The 20519-nt window shown below is 42.4% G+C and overlaps 1 long non-coding RNA gene across 1 annotated transcript in view; it reads left to right on the top strand.

Annotated features, from left to right (window-relative positions):
- Positions 1–20519, top strand: part of LOC112550339 — a 59409-nt gene that overhangs the window by 2875 nt on the left and 36015 nt on the right. Inside the window, exons 2-3 of the long non-coding RNA XR_003094129.1 lie at positions 10804–10936; positions 14819–14898. This is a non-coding gene — a long non-coding RNA (uncharacterized LOC112550339). The remainder of the gene's footprint in view (positions 1–10803; positions 10937–14818; positions 14899–20519) is intronic.

Consider the following 20519-nt stretch of genomic DNA (forward strand, 5'->3'; position numbering starts at 1 on the left):
TCCAGGCCCTAAAACATTTGCATAGGAATCAATCATCATATGGTTGTGTAGCAGAAAGCCCCTTTTCCTCTTGCCTGCATTTGCTCTCCCCTCTTTGGATATGTTTCTCTTTTTCTACCTTTTCTTCCTTCCTCTCTCTTTCACTTTAAGATAAGGAAGTGTGTTTTAAAATGTGTATGTGTGCATTTTGTATCTCCCCTTGTAGTTTGGTATTTTTATCTATTTGTGTGCCGTGGCATTTGTAGCTTATATTTTATACTCCTCACCTTTCAACTTTCAACTGAATGTGTTTAGTTTCATAAGTAAATTATACATTGTAACAATGTTAACAAGGGCAGGAATCAAACTGCCCTTCCCTGTATCAGGCTGGCCCCTGAAAGAGCAAGTGAATCAGTGATTGAATGTGTAATATGGTAGCAGACAGAAATGAACACCTAGGAGACTGCAGATCAACCAACAGAAGAACTCAGTAGAAGACAATGTACAAACTGGGAAATCTCTAAACGTCACTGATCAAGAGCTAGAAGCCCTGGCCTGAGTTAATGCCGGGGACCAACTTTTGGGCTGAATATCTCCAGATCGACCACTCCCAGAGCCCTATTCAAAATTCACCAATAGACTCCCAAACCTGCATGTTCATGCGGACGACCCCTGGGGCTGACAGATGCCATCCAGTAGCCACTGAGGGGGGAAGTCCCACGAGGGTCAATGACCCCTGGATTGGGCAAACCTGAAAACTGGGGAGTCACCAAAGTCTGCCAAGGACCTATAAAAGGCAGTGAAAAGTGACCCTCAGTGGCATCCTCTTGATCTCCAGCTTGACCAGACCTGTCCAGCCAGAAGGACCAGCCGGCAACCCCCTTCTGGAGGATAACACCACACTGAAAAAACCCTCAACTGGCCATTGACGGCAGACTCCAGCGCTTGTAGGATAGGTATACCTGACTCTGTAGCTTGCTACTGTGTGTGTGTATGTGTGTGCATGTGTGTGTGTGTGTGGGGAGCAGCCCCAAGGTTTATGATTTAACTAACTCATTACAGTGTTTCAATCTTCCTAATAAACTAGAATTTTAAGGATCCCAAGTTGGACTTTTGTAGCCAACAGTTGCTTCTGGACAATAAGTCAAGACAAGTGAGTGCAGTTTTATTTCTAAGGGCCACAGTACTCAGTACTCAATTTGCAAGTGCTCTCCAGTTTCTCCAAGCAGGTTCTACTGAAACGCATACATGTGGAGCCTAAAACAAGCCCTAATAATGTAACACTATTTATTTCATGAATGATTTTGACTGCAACAAAGTCACACTATTAGCAAATGTCTTGTACTATACAACACATATACCTGTGTAAATGTGGGATCATGCCTTGGATCCCATCACGCCTTACTGTTACCACAGGGGGAGCCCAATCATGAGATCCCCCTGCAGTGGCAAGAATCAAGTTCCTGTGGCTAGTAGCTCCCTCACCCTGTGGCTAGAAGACTGCAGCTGCTGTGATCTCTAGGTTGAGGGGAGCACATCATGCACCCCATGGCAGGGAATCCTGTCAGCTGATGGGATTCCCAGCTGTAGGGGCATATGGTCCTGCAGCTGGGAGCTCCCAAGCTTGGTGGTGACAGGACTCCCTGTCACAGGAGCACAGGATATACATGCATATTAAAGCTGGATAGAAACCAGCTATCAAGTTATTACACATTTTCCAGCAATAACTTAAATAGCTGGTTGGACCTTTTTACAGTGCCATTGTTAATTTGCATGTGTAGCCAGTCTAAATTAGTTAGGCAATTAACCAGATAACTGCATAATACATGCAACATGTTTAGGGGACCTAAGATACTACCATTTCTCTAAAAAGTTAAACACACAAAACTACTGAAAATCAAAATTCAGCCTCACAAGAGACTCTCAAAAACCTCAAAAGAAGATGAAATTGGAGCTGGAGAAAAGAAAAAACATGCCTCAAGTTAAGAACATCACAATAATTTAATGATTTAAAAATCACAGCAGCCTCTATAACAACACATGGAAATTTGAACATGTACAAAGCAGATGTTTGTACAAGATAGTTAAGCCTACACAGATTTGAATGGTTTAATCAAACAAAAAAGAAAGTAATGACTGAGTGAGGTGATTTAATTATATAGAGAGAAGTAATGGAATCAGGGATGCACCTTCCCAGTAAAATGGTATATATTTTCCCAAGAGAAGTGGTGAATACTCCATTACTTTATACTTCTAGAACTGGATCTAATCATTTATATTCCTCTCTAATGTCTATAATATACCATAATTTTGTTTAAAATTGTACTGTCCCTTTAGTGTGTGCATAGCTGAGGACCAGAAGGAGGGCACAGCTAGTTTGGTTTGAGTGTAAAGAGGGAGTAGGGTCAAAAGGAACTCTCCTTCCTCCATACACATGGGCAATCCTGTTATATCCTGTTCCTTATCTAACCTAAGGTTAGAGAGAAGGTTTGGACTGGACATCAGGAGACATTACTTTACAGTTAGGGCTGCCAGGCTCTGGAAAGGGCTCCCAAGTGAGGTGGTGCTCTCTCCTACCTTGGGGTCTTCAAGAGGAGGCTGGACAGATATTTGGCTGGGGTGATATGATCCCAGCACCCGCTCCTGCCCGCCGCAGGGGGTCAGACCTGATGATCTGTTTAGGTCCCTTCCAACCCTAAGTACTATGATACTAGGTACTCTAGATTGGGACCACTAGGTGAAAGGATGGAAGTAAATGGCACCATTGGTGTCCCTCATGCAGGTAAAGTATAGGTTACAACTTCAAGATGAGAGGTATTCTGTTTAATATTTGTTTCACCTCTCAGCCCTGCTTAATTATGATTCCATACCTTTGTATAGAACACATATAGCCAAGGAATGAGACATCAGATGCTATATTTATATAAAGAGCTAGCTTACAGGAAAGTGACTTTCCCAAATGATGTTCTCCATGTTTCCTAGTTCAGACAAAAAATAGCCATCAGTACAGGTATTTGGAATTTACATTGTAACAATTAACAAGTTGGGTCTTATTTATTTATTTTTAATTTGGTGGTATTGACAGACTACCATAAGCTTCAAATGAACACTTAACAAAAAATCCACTTCTGCCCTCTCCCTGGTATGTTAAACTAAATATTTTTATTTAAATCGGGGAATCAAAGTTCCTCCTGGATTTTAGTCATCCCCAGGCAGCTGTATTTGCTGATGTGTGTGGGATTCATGTGGGGAAATCCCATTAAAGATAATTGGAATTTTGTGCATAAGATTTGTGCACATTTGAATGTCAGTGTTTGTTTAGTTATTTTAGAAATAAGATCGTCTGGATCTCCTCCAAGTATGAACCAGTTCACAGCTTCACTACTTATCCTGAATATTAGTTCATACGAGTTATAATTTTATTACAATAGCTTAGATCTTTTAGCACCATTCCTCTCCCACCCAGTGTATGAGTAATGGAAATGAACATAAAAGGAACAGAAGAGACTACTTGCAAAATTCTATTTCTGACCAGAAAAAAAGTGTTTTTTAAACATTTCCTTCTTCCCTCACCTCCTTTTCCTTCATTATTCTAATAGAAATCCTACTCGTGCAGTAACTGAAATGGATCTCATGTGCCACTATTCCAGCTACCAAACCAAAGGAAAAGTGTCCTTTCCTGTGGAAAAAGGATCGAAGCTCCTGGCCACAGTTTAATAGCTTATGATTCCCTAAGGTGTTCAACTACTTGTTTCATTCTTTTATACCTTAAAACAAAAGCAAAAATATTTAAATGCAACTGTGGTTTGTTTTTAGCACCACAAGGGATAAAACAGGAAGACTATTTATGACTCATTAATATTAAACTACTAACACCAGTTCTCAGGGGAGAGAGTTTTTACATTATTTGAGCATGGAGACAATGTCAATGTTAATCTATATAATAGTATCATCACTAGTTTAGATTCTTTAAGCAGTTTTTTTTTTTTTTTTTTGCTGTAGTCAATCAGTAACAAGCAGAGCACTTTCTGAAGGAGCACTGTACAAGGGGATGCTCATAAAGCTGGTATAAACTTCTGAGTGGCACATGGAAATTTACAGCGTGCCTGCTCCAACATGAGAACGTAACACCGTATCAACTGGGAAAAATACAGGATAATTATAAGCAGCTACAGATTGCTGGGTATGCTTCTATCTCATTGAATTTGGCCCTTGAATTCAACTTGCTCTGATTAAAGAATTATATTGATAGACAGACAGATACACAGACAGATACACAGACAGACAGATAGACTTAAGAATAAGTATTTTTATTCTGCCATTCAGAGAGGGTTTAAATATGCCATAAAGAATAGTCATCGCAATATTTTAGATTGAGGATAGCGAAAATGGCAAATGCCCATTAAGAAAAAAAAAAGACTCGCTCATTTGACCACAGGTACAATTCCCCAGATTTAATAGTTTCATAGTAGCTAGGGTCAGGGTTCATGACCTGAACAGATCATATAGCCTGACCCCCTGCCACAGACAGGAATGAGTGCTGGGTTCACAAGACCCCAGACAGGTGATCATCCAACCTCCTCTTGAATTTGTCCAAGGTAGGGGCGAGGACCACTTCCCTGGGAAGTTGGTTCCAGATTTTGGCCATCCTAACTGTAAAATATTGCCTTCTGATCTCTAACCTAAACTTATTCTCCATCAGCTTATTACCATTGTTCCTTGTCACCCCAGGTGGTACTGGGGAGAAAAGGGCTCTGCCTGTTTGCTGTTGATCTCCCCTGATGAGCTTGATTTAGGCTTATATGAAGTTTTCCCCCTGGTAATGGAGCTACTTCCTAAAAGTTTAAGACTACACTGTAGTGAGCAAGTTTGAGACTGCAGTCATAGCCAAAACATCTATTTTTATTAACAATATAATCATAATCTAGGTTTTTTTCTGAGCAGTGCTGCCTCGCAGAATGAGCTCAAGGCCTGTGTTCTGAGAGCTATTCCTGGATCTGCTCTGGCTGTACTGGGTGGTCACAGTAAGTCATATTACTGCTCCCTGCTTCAGTTTCTCTAACTGCATAATGGGGACAAGGATATCCTTTTTGAAGCATTTTGAGATCTACTGAAAAAGGCCATATAAAAGCTAGGTATAATTATCTTGTTCTTTATATAAACCTATACCTGGCACTTCATGAAGGAACACAGGATAAAACCATGTAGACTTTACTGCACAGGGCATAGAGCCGCTTCCCAGACTTTTGACCAAAGGCTACAAAGATTAATAAGTAATACAGTAGTTACAGAGAGGGTTAAAGAACAATCCAAATTCTACAGCCAAAATATACAGTCCATCTCCATGTACATAAACTTCATATTAAATACGCTGGCTTCAAAAGTCAACAAGACCAGTGCTGAACTCAATCACCTTTGCAGGTTACTTTGTTTGAGAACACTGTCCTTGATGTGTTAAAGTTCACTGAGCTACATCTATGCTGTTTGTTGTTAAACATTTCAACTCATATTATCCTAGGGAAAACTCATATTATCCTAGGGAAATAACAATATTCCTTTGGAATCCTGTAGTGTGTGCCAGCAGATCTGAATTTACAGATCTATTGACCACCATTGGAAAGACTAGGTTATAAACATCCTCATCATTGTATTTTCTAATGCTGTTTCAATTGTCACTTTCTCCACCATGGTTGTCAGGGAAAAAGAGTACCTTTGGTAAATTAAACTATGCTGCTCTCTTTGGCCAAGCAATGCTTTATAACATTGTATGACTCAAAGGTGGCCAAAAACTGTTATCATACATACCAGATCATCCCCTGAATAAAGGAGATTGATTTTTCTAACACCTACACCCAACGTAGTCATCGAAATGTGGTAAAGAAATAAAAAAATATATGACCAAACACCAACGTGGGAGCAAGCCGTGCTCATAGCACGGGGAGGAGGAGTGATGGGCGCGGTTAGCAGCGTTCCCGCTCACGATGATTGGCAGGGGGCGGGCAGACGCTGCCCGGTTAAAAAGGGAGCGCGCCAAAACAACGGGGGGGACCCGCGTAATATCGGAGAGGACTGATCACCCTCGCCGGAGGTCCTGCGTCCGCGAAACCTTGGACGGCCCCATCACAATTTGGTATACCACCCGAGTATGCTCAAGAGCTCCTGAGGAATCGGCGAATTAGATTCCAAACACAGCTGTACGAGACTGTTGCCTGAATAGTGAGTAAAAGCAATTTTTTCTTATCTCACTGCCTCCCCGGTGTGTTTCTGTCGACGGAGGGAGAGACAGAAGAAGGAGGAAAGGCCCGAACCCTTTTGTCCCCGACCTACTCGAGTGGATTGGGCTCAACCTTCCATAGTTAGGTTGCACACGAAAGATCCCTGATGACACCATAATATCCACACTAGGGTCTTAATGTAGTAAGGCACGACACTGTAAGTAAATAATATGAAGACACAGAAGCAGCTTACTTGCATTTAGGAACAAATGCAAAAGATAGTTATCAACGTGTGTGTTTGGAGATGCAATTAACAAGTTAAAAATACAGTCATTTTCCAAAACAATTTGCAGTATTTGTGGAACATGTAGTAGCTGAAGCTGACCCAGGGACACCTAAATTGTTTCCACAAGTGTTTTTGCTTGGGTGTTGCAATGCCCCCAAATTAGATGCTTTCCCTCTAGGTACCTAGGCCCGTATCCAGTCTAACTGTTCCCATTACCACTTCCCCAGACTAATCCAGAGCACCTAGCTGCAGAGCAGGGAGGCACTAAGAGGAAACGCTAGGCCCAATGGTGTGTGTGAACTCCAGGGCTAGAGACACACATTACACTTAACCAGTTTAAGTGATCAGAAACTTGTTTAAACCTGTAACAGAACAGACATTCAGTGTGCATAAACCAGTTTGAAAATGGCTGAAACTGGTTTGAGATAAACCTGGTTGAATGTAGTATCAGGCTTAACTGATTTGGCTCAAACCGGTTTATGCAATGTCTGTCCCAGACCCCTTCCTGTTTTAAGTTAAACCAGATTCCCCCAGCATCCCAGCATGCTCTCTAGGCTGGGCTCTTTGCTCCAGCCCAGTTGGGCTGGCCCCGCCTCTCTGCTCCTCAGCCTAAGCAGGGACAGGCAGGGGTAGAGATCTGGCCAGAAAGGGGTTTAATTCCCCCCTCCCTGTGCCACCAGCAGGGACCCATGTCAGGTCTGCTGGATGCTCTTTTCTCACTGCTTCAGCAGCAGGGTACCATGGCCCCTGAGGCAGAGAGGGGCAGGGAGGAGGGTTAGTCTCCCCTCTACAAAACTGGCAGCTGGGTCAGCCCACCCTTACTTCCACACACACTCCCTGCAGGGGAGTAAGTTCCCTGCAGTCCCCTCCAGCAGACTCTGGAGGGAAGTGGAATAACTCCCATCCCTGCCCCCCACAAGACCCTTGGAGGCCGGTGTCTAGCCATGCCCCCACCCAGTGGCTGCAGCAGGAGGGGGCAGGGCCTTTGGTGGGGGCAACAGTCCCTGTCAATGCTGGGGAGCATGAGCCACTTCCCAGCATGGGGAGGCCCACTGCGGGGTGGGCAGAGCTGTTGTGGGCTGCATGCAGCAGCACTGGTCAGAGCCCACCTGCTTCCCCCAGTGCTGCCATCACCACCCACAGCAGCTTTCCTTGCCCCGCAGCTCCCCGCCTCGTCCCCGTCACAGTGGCTCCCCCCTCATCGCACAAGCACCTGGGCATGGGCATGGCCAGATACTACCAACTGCACAGATCCAGCCCATGGAGGGGCTTTGTCTGGCTCCTGGTGGGTCCCTCAGTGCCACCGGGTTGAGGCACCACTACCTGGGCACGCAGCTGGGCTGGGGCTGCTCTGCGGCAGGACTGCCTTTCTAGGCAGTATGGCCACCGCAGCTCATTTGCTGGTGCTGCTGGTCCCAGCCCTGTGGTACATGCAGGGACCAGTGCGCACAGCCTTGACCCCATGCCCCCTGCACCATCTCCAGGCTCACCCATCTGGGCTGAGCAGCAGCGGCAGAGAAGAGAAATTGCTGCTCACTGCAGGTGAAAAATCGGCCCCTCCCCCTCCTACTGTCAGCGCTTCCTGCTGCAGCTGCCCAAAGCCCACATGGGGCTGCCCAGCCCACCCACTGCCACTTCTGTGCTGGGGCAAACCTCCTCCCAGCAGGAAGGGACTTATTCAGCCGCCGGCCCCAAGCACAGGCTGAACAGCGGCTGCGGCCAGGCGAGCAGAGCCTGCTGCAGTGCAAGCCCCCTCCCAGCAGGAGGAGCTTATTAAGTTGATGGCACCTAGCGGCCCAGCCACAGGGAAAGCTTGTTGTGGGGCTAATGGGAGGGGAGCAGCCACTGGCTGGGAGCCCAGAGGCTGAAAGTTAACCCCTCCAGGACTGCAAGTGTGTGGGGCCAGCAGCGGAATAAGCCCCCTCTTGCTGGGAGAGGACTTTCCCCAGCACAGAATGAGTGTCTGGGGCTGGGCTCTGCCCCCACCCAGCAGCAAGCAGTGAGTGACATGACAGGCAACAGCCTGTCACTAGTTTCCCAGAGCACAAGCCCCTACCCAACAAAAGGCTGCACTGTGGGGCCCGCAGAGCTGCTGTGGAGTGCAGTGGTGCTGCGGGGGCATAGCTAGGCAGGGCGCCTGGGCGGGGGGGGGGCAGGATATCCCTCCCCGCTCCGGCCTCTGGTGAGGGGACAGGTAGGGAGTGAGTGCTGCAGCGACAGCAGACAGACCTGGTTGCCAGTGGGGGTTCAGGGTAAACTAACTCTCCTCTGCCTCAGGGGCCATGGTGCCCAATGCTGCAGCAGCAAGGGGGGAGCACTGAGCAGACCTGGCTCTGGTCCCTGCCTGTGGCACAGGGAGGGGGGAATTAAACCCCTCTCTGGCCAGTTCAGCCTGGGTTAGCCATGCCCCTCCCATCACAGCTTCCCTGTAGCTGAGGGCATGCTCTAGCACCCCCCGGCACCTGGCCTGAGCAACAGCAAGCATGTGCCTGCATTGCTTCAGTCCAGTGTGAATGTCTGTCCTGTTACAAACCGGTTCATCCTAGGCAGGTTAGACTAATCTGCAAAGGTTGAATCAATTTAGACTCTGGCTTTTTGAACATCTGTCCCTAGCCTGTGGGTACTCTGCTTTATACTGCACTCAGTGCTGCTGGTATGAGCTAGGCACATTCTATGAGCGCCTAACATAGAACTGTCATGGTCATTGCCAACATGCCACTTTTATAGAAACATAGATGAGTATGTTTCAAGATACTAAATATGAATAAGTCTATGTAATTTTCCATAGTAAAATCCATAGTATTGTGCTACAGATGGGTTTCTCTTGCTTGCCTAAGTCAAAGTGGATTTGGGGAACTATACCCTTTATTAATCCAGAGATGTCAGTTCTTGGTTTTCCATTACTAGCCATATCTCAAAAATCCTTTGCTCAGAAAAGTGGATTCATTGTGCTGCAAGATATTCACATGAAGCACTATTTCCTTATTTGATAAGTAATACATATTTTTTCACTGGTGTAGTCAACAGCTTAATAGTAGCAATATCATGATTTGCAAATCCTAAAGACCACGGTAGGTAAAAGTTAGTGGATTCACATAAGTTTTGTTTCTACAGGTCCTGAGCTTACGTACATAAAATCTGAATTCATCTGATACATAAAACGGGCTCACAAGTGGAACTAGTGAACGGGAAACAACCATCAAACTGGAAGGCCTTTTCAAAATGGCAGAAGGGCAAGATGACTTATTCTAATTTAACAAAACTTTGGTCATGTTTATAAGTGTGTGTGTGTGTGTGTGTGTGTGTGTGTGTGTGTGTGCGGGGGTGGGGGGGTGAGATGCAACAATGTACTTTGCCACCTAACATTATATTCCCAACTGTTTCATACACTGCAGTCATCCTGCACTCTTTCAGTTGCCTTGGAAACACAATGGGAACAAACACAATTTAGACCTTAACGTGAACCCTGGAAAGATACAAAGGTGACCTGGCCAGTGGCCATGTACTTAACATGTGATGAGTGAATGGGAATGTTTGGGTCTGGAAATGCTGGCACTTTCCTGTGTTTACTGAGAATGAAACTGATTAAATAGAAACTATGCATAATAACCTATCTGTCTATCTTCTTTAAAGGAGCATGCACATTTGATAACTACAGCATGAGAATACTACCTTAAAAACTGGTTCATTCTTCTACACTTATTTGTTGACCTCTAAAGATCTACATTAACTTCTGAAGGGCTGTTGTACGATTTAACATAAAATTAATGTTTCTGGATGAAGAGATAATAGCTTAAGAGGAAATAGCTTTACAACTTTTGGAACAGAAGTGACAGTACAGAAGAACAAAGCAGCCATCCTTTTTCTTATAAAACAGCCACAGTTGATATAATCTAAGATACTCCTGTCCACTGTCTCCAGACTTGAATTTTGAAGTTGAAGGGTTCAGAACTTACTTCTCCTAGTATTTTATCTCACCCTTGGGCGCTTACTTTAAAGGACAATGCGCAAGGCTTAACTTTTCAAGTACAGGAAGTATTTGACCTGCTGTAACTATGGTATTTTTTTCTGTCCGGTTGCCTACCTGATTACTGCTATCTAGTATGAGAGTTTCTAGATTATTCTTTGCTTTAGTTAACAGAGAGGCTTTCATAATGGAAATGCATTAAGTTACTAAAATACATTAAACTAGCACAAGACAAGCTTGAGAGTAAATTTAGCAGGGATCATGAACTTGTTATTGGCCCTACTACCCTTGGTAGTCCTTTCCCCTTTAGCCAGTACAAGGTTATCAATTTTTCTTGCATCATTTCTTTTCAACAGTGTGATTCAAGGTCTTCATCCTGCCCCCAGTGAAGTCAGACAAAAGGAGCAGTGAACCAATGGAAAGCACAACAGGACTCAGGAAACCAGGAAGAAATGAAAACTTATGCAGAATGAGAAACAACAGACTGAAGTGAGGCCTCCCACTTTCTTATCTTTCAGTCTAAGAATTCAACAAATACATGCTAAATTAACACATTGTATATTGAAGGAGAGCTCTAAAAGTGTACTTAATAACCTAAAATGCACCATATTATGAAAGGAGGGCATTTAAAGATTAAGATAAGAATAATTTATGGTCATATATTTTCTCTGTATTCTGATGCCAAATAGAGGTTAACACACTAAAGGACTAATTTATGGCTTTGCCATACTGGGGTTGGAGAAAAGCAGCACCATAGAAACACTAAACCTGACCAGAAAACTATACAAAATCCACTGGGAAGCCAGTTTATGAGTGCCAGTTGTTATAGTGGTTGCTGATGACTGTTGATTGGGAGAACTGAGGGCTCTTTGGTTTCTGAAGCTCAAGCAATCAGTATTTCACCACTTCTTCATTTACAACCAAATCAACCAAAAAACTGTTCCCCCCTGTGAAGTTTAAATATACTTCACATGTGTGTACCTGTCATTTTTGACACCAAAACACCTCACTTCTCCATTGGAGTGACAACATTCAGACAGCAGAGCGAGCTGCACCCTCCTATAACAATCAAGTTCTTCTCAGTAGCAACCTCTTAAATTAAGTGGTTCTGCTTACCATAGCTTGCATCATGCATTGCACATAATTATTAGAGAAAATCTAACTTGCTGATGAGATAAATTGAATACTAAAAGATAAAGGACAGTATTTGTAAAATCTGTGCAATTCTCCTCATGTTACAAATGAGGAATTCTTCAAAGATTTAAATTTTGCATCAGAAAGTATCCATTTCTTGAAACTAAAAATGTTTGAGGGACAGTATTACTGGTTTGGAAAACAAGATTAATCCCTTTCCCAAAATAAGTAATAGGCTAGTAGCTAGGATGCATAGTGAGGGTGTAAGGCACCTTGGCTCAAATTCCCACTCTGTCTGAAGACCTGGACAGAGATTTATTAATACCACTGTAGCTTATATCAATGTTGTATTTCAATGTAACTTTCCACGGTATCCACGGAAGACAAATAACCAGTTCTCCCCAAGTGGCTGCTGCAACAGGCACAAATATAGGACCTCACTAATCTGTGAGTGAAAAGCTGGCTACTGCTCGTTTGCACACAACACATACACTGGTATAACTTAAAGTGGTATAATTTTATCCCTAGTGTTTCCCAGTGAAATTCTAGTACTTTATAGTGGCATAGAGCTGTCTGTTGTGTGTCCACTCCTTCCCTACATCACTGTAAGACAAGGTACATCAGGATAAACCTGTGTTTGCAGGCTTCACTTAGATCAGGGAATCTGTCTCCCATCTTGGCTGAACACCCTCAACACTTGGATGCAACATAAATTTAATTTATTTAGACATGGAACTGTTCCACTAGTTAAAGTGGATAGAGACCCATGTAAAAATAGCAGATAATCTGGTAATGAGCCAGTCCAGAAAAATCAGGCCATTAAGAAAAAATCTCAATCCATATAGGACTCATCTGAGTAAAGGGCAACAAAGAAGGAAAAGGAGAGTACCATTCACTGGCAGACTGAAGATTGTTTTCGTATTTATAAATTAGCTTTTTCAAACTTTATAATGCTTTGGTCAATGTTAAGCTTATATTTAACCCAGTTTTATGGCTGCATACCTTTTTCTTTTTTTAATCACCATAATTTATGAGGCATTTTTACCTTAAGTTGCTGACACAAGAACTTTTGCCCTTAATAACAACTTGGTTTTTGTCTCAGAATGTACAATTAGAGACAAAATGCAACACTTTCACACAAAAAATGCACGTTCCTTTTAATTTATCTGGGTCATGAAGCAACCGAAAGTCACAGATTAACAGATAACAATTTTATTTAACTGGGAATTCCTGGGCATTTAAACATGTACTATGGGAGTGGGCAGTGGGGAACTTTAATTACACCGGCTCTGAGATACTAAATGTTAGAGATAACTCAACACAATTAAGGAGTAGTATAAGAAAGGAATATGTAGTATGCATATTTTATATATATTAAATATATATTATAAATATATATAATATATTTTATATATAATTTCAATTATATATATATATATATAAAATATTTCAATATTTCAATTTATATATATATAAAATCAGTGCCAAGATGTCCATCTATTTCTTTTCCTGTTCTGAAAAAAATTGATAATGGAAACTTTTAAACTCCGTTGGCGATGTGAATCTAAATTTAAGTTTGTAGCAATTTCTGAAACAAGTAAACATAGATTTTTCCAAACACAGAACATTTTAAGAATGTTACTCATGCTCCAAGATTTAAAATTTTTCTAGAAATATTCCAGAGTTTAGTCTAGAAATATAAAAAGTTTTGTTTGATTCAAAAAGACTTTCTTATTGAGTACAGAACCACCCACCCCGCAAAAAACTGAAATAGTGTTAGGATTCACCAGCCGATATTTTATCAGAGAAAAAGTTGTTACCACAAGATTTGCCAAAAATAATAACTAATGTTGTAGAAAACATTGGAAATGACATTCCATGCCCCCTACAAAGAAGTTTTAGGCCTTAAATTATAACCATTTCAAATACTGCGTTTAGCTTGGCTTGGGGTACACATTTAATGATAATTTATGAAACTTCTTATGAGCCATCCCTTCGATCCTTTTGCAAATTTTTTACTATTTTGACATCCATTTAAACAAAATCCATTAGATTAAAGCATTACTTTCTTATATGTATCATTGTACAACTTTAGAAATAGTTTCATTAACATGAATGAGATTATATGATGATAATACCAGTTGATATATGAGGAAGGTTAAAATAATCTTGCCCATCATAATCTGATAACACAAAAGGAACTTTTGGACATTATGGGCATGTCTAGACAAGCGCGCATGTGCCTCTTGCCCCATCTCAAACCCCTTTGAGATGGGGCAAGAGGCACGTGTGGGAATGAAAAAATGTTCCCCGTGCTGCAAACGTGCAGCGCAGGGAGAAAATTAGAACCCCGGATATCTAGGGGCCTAAAAAAACTGATGTTTAAAAAAGCTGGGCAGGGCACGGTTGCCCTGGGGCAACTGGAGGCTGGGTCCTCCATGGAGATGCTCTGGCTGCTAGAGCATCTCTGTGATTGGCTCCTCGCCCGGAGTCCAGTGCTGGTAAGTAAGGGGCCAGCGTGGCTGGAGGAGGGGGGAGGGGGCCAAGGGGGGGACCCTCTCTGCTCTCGATCCCTGCTCTGTCTGTCCCCACCCCCCACCTGCTCTCCCAACCCACCCTGATCACTTTCCTGCCCAGGCCCGGAAGATATCACACTTAGCTTAGATATCTAATTGGTAAAGTAAGATTTGACCCCACATTTGAATTTTATCCTTAAAAAAATTAAATGAACCCCTAACTTCACCCCCCCCCATGCATTCCACCCCCCCCCCCCTTTCTGGCGGGGGATTTCAACCCCGATTTCTGGCTGGGTATTCAGCACCTTTCAAAATCAGGCCTTTTACGTGGGCACTTAAATAGCGGGTTAGAAGATTAACTTCAGATGCCCATTTATAAGAAATCTTAGCCAAGATTTCAAAATAATGCTGATGTTGGACTTTTATAATGCTTGCAGACAGAGAACCCAGACAAAGACATATTCTGTTTTTAATCTTTAACCAAGTCTACATTCCAGGAAATGCCAAAACCTTCTTGAATCTCTCTGATTCATTCACATTCAAGATTCAAATTCTCACTCTTTTTTCCCCCCCAAGAAGGCTCAAGAGAGGTAACTGGGTTCTCATTAGGTAGCACCATGAAAATGATAATGGTGGTCTTTGTTTAAATGGGAATGCATGATGGTGTCTACAGAGTAAAATGAACCTACTGACTCATTTCTATTTTATTTCTCTCCCTCAGGAAAGAGGATGGATGGTGGCCTAGAGCATGGCTGAGAAAAGGAGAATGGTTTGGATGACAAGATGTTCTGCAGCCACACGGTAGGGCAAACAGAGGCTTTGGGAAGTAGAGGTAACAGTGAAATGAGTGTTCCAAGCAGTGGAAGCAGTGTTTTACTAAAACATCAAATACCTCAAAATTTGTATTCAAATTAGAAGAATTAGAAACATAAGAATTATGATATTGGTACTAATCTCAACAAGAGCAAGCAGCAGTTAAGAGGGTGGGTTGATGGAATTCATGTTGGTGGTATGTCTTAAGGAGAATTATGGGTGGAGTTGGAATGAGACGGAGAACCTATGGAGACATAGAGGTTTATAATGTAGCATCCCAGCCTGTGACCCTGCCATGCTAGCTTGGGAAAGAGAACATTACATAACTTGGTAGCAATTAATTGATAATCCAAACAACATAAAGTTAGAATCCCTGCCAACAAAAGCCTGTACATCCAGGTCTTAATTTTTTTTTTTATTAAAATGTAGTTAAATAAACAGCAGTTCATTATAAGGTTATGTTTTAATCCAGAAATGCATTAACCTGTTTCTAAATTTGTTTTGATATCTTCTGTCAATATTCCTATGAAATATTTACTTTACAAAAGCAAAAGCAGCATAACATCCTTTTCAAGTATTAGGTAACAAGGGGAAAACCTATGAGAATAACGTATTTGTTAAGCATTTGTTTAATGTGTTCTGCTTTAGCCAATATCTTGTCAACTCCTACACTGCATTGCAAATAGGCTGGGGAAAGACAATTTTCACAACAGAAGCCTAGTTGATCCTGCTGACCAGTGAGAGTAGGTATTGCTCCCTACCTCACTAGCAGAAGCAGTGCAAGTTGTGTAGGTGCAACAGTCAGCCACTTCTTGGGGCTGCTTCATTGACCAATTAAAACAAAACACCCAAGAAGCTACAACTCCAGGCTTGACTGGTTGTATGGTTCCTCCTTTAGGGCTGCTTATCCCCAAATCCTAGATTGCTCTGGCTACTGTAGCCCTTCCCTTAATCCAAAATGCAGAAATATGCTGCACATGCGACAGTGAGTGAATCAGATTCAGTTAGCATCTACCTGCAAGCTTCCTAGCACCTGCTAATGGGAAAAGCCAAGGAAAAAAACCTCAGCCATCCAGCTAAGATCTTGCTCACCTAGGCATTTTCCAGCTCCACACTTAATTACTTTTCAACCAGGTTACTCAGAGGAAAGCAAAAGGATTGGTCTGTAATGCTATGAAACAGCATTAAGGCCTTGTATAAAAATATGCAATCAGAATAGGGTTTTTTTTGAGAGATTACACATATTAGTGTAGAGGTCATACATATCCTTAACTCTTCAGAACAAATCCAGTTTGGTTCTGGTGGCAATTTAAGCATTCAGTTTGTTCCAAAACCTTTTTTGACACTTTGGTTACTGATAGGATTCTGCCTTTAATAACCAGAACAACCCTGAAAAGAAATGTGAAAAAAGTCCTTTAGTCCTTTAGTCACTTACTCAAATGTTTTTTTCTTTTGCTCTTTTTGCTCAGTAATTTTAACTGATACACTGATTTTCTTGTAGGCTCTTATTTCTGAAAAAATAAATGCAACTATATATACTCCTTGTAAATATGCCATCATATTAGATGGAAGGCAGGGTAGATCTGCACCTTGTAGACTAACTAAATCAGAGATACATATAGCGTAAACAGGGCTGGATTAACGCATAGGCAAACTAGGCACATGCATAGGGCCCCAAGTGAAAAAGGGGCCTACTTGTGCTTATTTTACATATTATAATTATTGAGTGAAAAAAGTAATATAAAAATTTCATCTTCAGCTGGGGGCCCACAAATTTGTTTCCCTAGGGCCCACTAAAGGGTTAATCCAGCCCTGAGCATGAGCTTTGTTGAGCCTAAGCTCACTTCATCAGAGCTGTGAGAGGACCTGCATAGAGCTGTGTATAAAATGGAGAGAGTGATTTCAATACAAAAGGCAGGAATGGAGGGAGGGGACAGGCTGGGCCGAGGGGGACCTGTATTGGGGGAGGCTAAAAAAGCAAGCAGTAAACCCGTAGGAACAGTGGGGCAAGGTCTACATGAGAAACATTACTGAACAGTTGACTAATTCACTGCATGGTAAAACGTCACTGTCTACACATGCAGACACTTACTCAGAAGTCAATTAGCCAACCGCAGGGTTAATTTGTTACTGGGGCCAAGAGCTGCCTGCTGCCAGGCCAGGGGGCCACTGTCTCAGCCCAGGCTCTGAACTCTGAGCCGGCCCTGGCAGCGGGCAGCTCCCGACGGCAGGGAGCTCTCTCTCGGTTCCCGTTCCAGGAGCTGCCTGTTGCCAGGGCAGGGGGATATTGTCCAGGCTCAGAGCTCAGAGCCTGTCCCAGCAGCAGGGAGCTCCGGCCGGGCAGGGAGCAATCTGCCAGCCCCTGCTCCAATTGCGGAGCCAGGGCCAGGAGCTCCCTGCACCAGGAGACTTCCCTGGGCTACACAGGGCTTGTCTGCATATGCATGGGGCAGGAAAGCTCTGCAGCAGCAGCTCTTCCACCCCATGCACATTAGGACCCCTCCTGATATATATGGGGCCAGGAGACAACTGTTTCCTGCCAGCTCCTGGGCTAGCCTGGAGCTCCTCCTGGCTGCTGCAGGGGGGTAGAGCAGGGTGAGAGCAAGTGTAGATGTGCTCCCCCAGTAGGCTTACTAAGCAGTATTTTTACTATGCCATATGCCTACCGCAAATTAACAGCATGTGTAGACGTGTCTAAGGGGTCACAAAGCTAATTCAGGTAATGGGATAAGAATCCATAGCGCCTACTTAAACCCTACTTAACACAATCCAGTCTGTGGATGATTTCTTGTTTCGCAGCTTCCCGTTCAAGTTTCTTTTTAAAGTTTTGCTGCCTAAGAGCCACCCTAAAGTCAGCAATGGAAGAGCTTGGGAGTTCAGAATGTTCTGCCACCGGCCTGTGTGTCCTTCTGAAGCTGATGTCACGTCTCTGTTCATTCATTTTTACATGTAAGATCACCCATCAGCCCAATACAAGCAACAGGGGGGCACCATATCAGGTGCACATGGGCATATTCTCAGACTTATTGGTCTCCTGCCTCCACTTTGGATTCTGTAGAATTTTCCAGAAGGATAGAACAGTCAAGAAGGCTAGCTAATCAGATTCTTTGCATACTGTTCAGGGGGTGAAATGAAGAAGAGGAGGATATCAAGGATGGCTTCCTCAGTGGAATAAAGGGTGGAAAGATATCCATATGACAGAATTCTGAAAGTCAAGACAAGAAGTTTAGACACTCTGGCAGTCAGCAACAGTGGCTCAAAATATATTTGTGTACAAGATCACAAAAATATTGAAAGGAAATATTTTATCGGCAGAATTCTGAACAGACGTGGGGGTGGAAGTTACGTATTAAAGACCCAAGGGGAAAAGTCAGCAGATGATTAGCATACTTCTGAAAGGTTTGGTATAGAAATAAATGGTTGGACCTTTGGAGTGTTGTGCAGTAAAGAACAGAACTTAGGTGATTGTCTGGTTGTGGCAGGGAAACTGATGGAAAAGTTGAAGACAAAAATCATGTTACAGGGCTCAGTTACTATGGGCCATCTTAGTAATAAAGGATTTTAATAAACCATTATAAGGTAAGATTTAGGACTCTGTTGAGACAAGATGATGCTAAGAAACTCAAGAAATCTACTGCAGTTAAAAGGAGAAAAAGAAGGATGGTTTCTATAATCATGAAGTCACACAGTTTCCAAAAGAAAAATATTAGACACATCACAGAGTGGCAGCAAGTCTGTTACATGCAGATATACACTTTTTGGCCTAACTTAAATACATCAGTGGGACAGTTGATCAAAACATGTCATGTTTGTACTTTGTAGCACAGTCAAAATCATCAACAGTCCATGGTACTAGTTCATGTTGTGCCTAACAGAGCTTGGCAACTGTTTGATTTGCACACAAAGAAAAGCAATAGCTGCTGATGGTGCAGTATTACAATGAGCTTTTCTTTTTTTTTTTTTTTTTTTTTTTAAACTAGGCTGAGTTACACAATGCAACCATTTGGCAAGCACTGTGGTGAATCACAGCAAAACAGTATTTGCCAGAGAGACTCTCTGATGAGCTCATTTTGACAATGTATCACAGTGGGAATCTGTACCCAAAATAAGCAGCCTGCGTTAGCCATGCATTAGCCTAAAAATATGTCCACGTAGTTAAGAAAATATCAGCTAGAGCAAACTACACACTGCACTCGCCATTTTAAAAGAATCTCAGTAGACCAGCCATTTCAAAACCTATGTTTCCCTATAGTAAATTTCGGCATGAATAATGGTAACCCAGGTAAAAAATTTAACTATTTCTCAGCAATCTCTTTAAATACTGAAATATATCTATTGAATCAGGGCCCCTCCTGAGAATAAATACAAAGGAGCAGACAGTCTGAATTTGTAATGACTGCAAAGAAAAGTTTCTTTTGCTATCTAAGGTAGTAATTCATGAGAGAGAGAGAGAATACGCCATGTGAGACAGTGAACTACCAGAGAGGAGGAGTTTTAAACTCACTGAAAACTTTTCTGAAAAACAACAGAATAAACATGGTAAAAAATGACCACTGATATCCAGGCACTATGAAAAAGCTGAATTATTCAAATCAAGTGAAAAACAGACAGCAGGCAGAGTATTCATAGGAAATACCACCCACAGAGAGAATATTCTTGTCAACACTGATACAGGGACTTATGAGATAACAAACTTTTGCTGGATAATTAGGTTTCCAATAAGCAGGTCTCCCAGCAACCAACCATTATAATAGCCTAAACACCAGAGAGCAAAATTCAGTTGCTTCAAATCTGTCTTTGGGCCCCACGATGCTTAACATGGTCATTTTCCTCCACAAAGACCAGGTCTACATAAGACGCTTATTGTGCAGTAGCTCATTACAACTGCACAGTAGTATTGTATGGCACAAACCATGATACAACGCTACTGTGCAGTAGTAATGAGCTACTGAGCAGTCAACGTCACCAAGAAGCTATGCAGGGATGCTGCTGTGCAGTAACGCCAGTTATTGCACAGTCATTTAGTACTTGGGTATGCAAGTACTAAATGACTATGCAGTAACAACTGTGCAGTCAGCTTCTCATGTAGATGTAGCCAAAGCGCTTATTACTTGATCCCATTTTCCTAAAGTTCTTACTATTCCAGTTTTGTTAACACAAGAGAAAATGAAATCACTTAGAATTAGTGCTCACTCAAATGAGAAGCAAATGTGGCCTTGGCAAGGCTCACTTATTGGAGCTTTTAGAGCTTTTATTCTAGCTTTTAGAATTCCTCATTTCTAGGAATTCTACTCTCTTGGCAGCAGAAGGTTCATCTTTAGCAGTGAAAATCCAGCCATTATGTATTTACACACACGCGCGCACACACACACACACACAGCCTTATTTTATTGTCCATGAAAAAAATGATCTTTGCTATTGTCTTCTTAACCCTTCTTGTTTTGTATATAGTTTTTCTCATTTGCACTATTTTCCTTTATTTATGTTTATTAAAATGCAAGTAAAAAGCAAAGCACATGACAAACTGTAGGATGACCAGCAACCAATTAATATACAGCTATCCTGACACAGAATCAATACTGCACCCAAATTTGGTTGTCATGAATAAC

This window comes from Alligator sinensis, unplaced genomic scaffold, assembly GCF_000455745.1.
Source record: "Alligator sinensis unplaced genomic scaffold, ASM45574v1 scaffold218_1, whole genome shotgun sequence".
Classification (NCBI taxonomy): domain Eukaryota; kingdom Metazoa; phylum Chordata; order Crocodylia; family Alligatoridae; genus Alligator; species Alligator sinensis.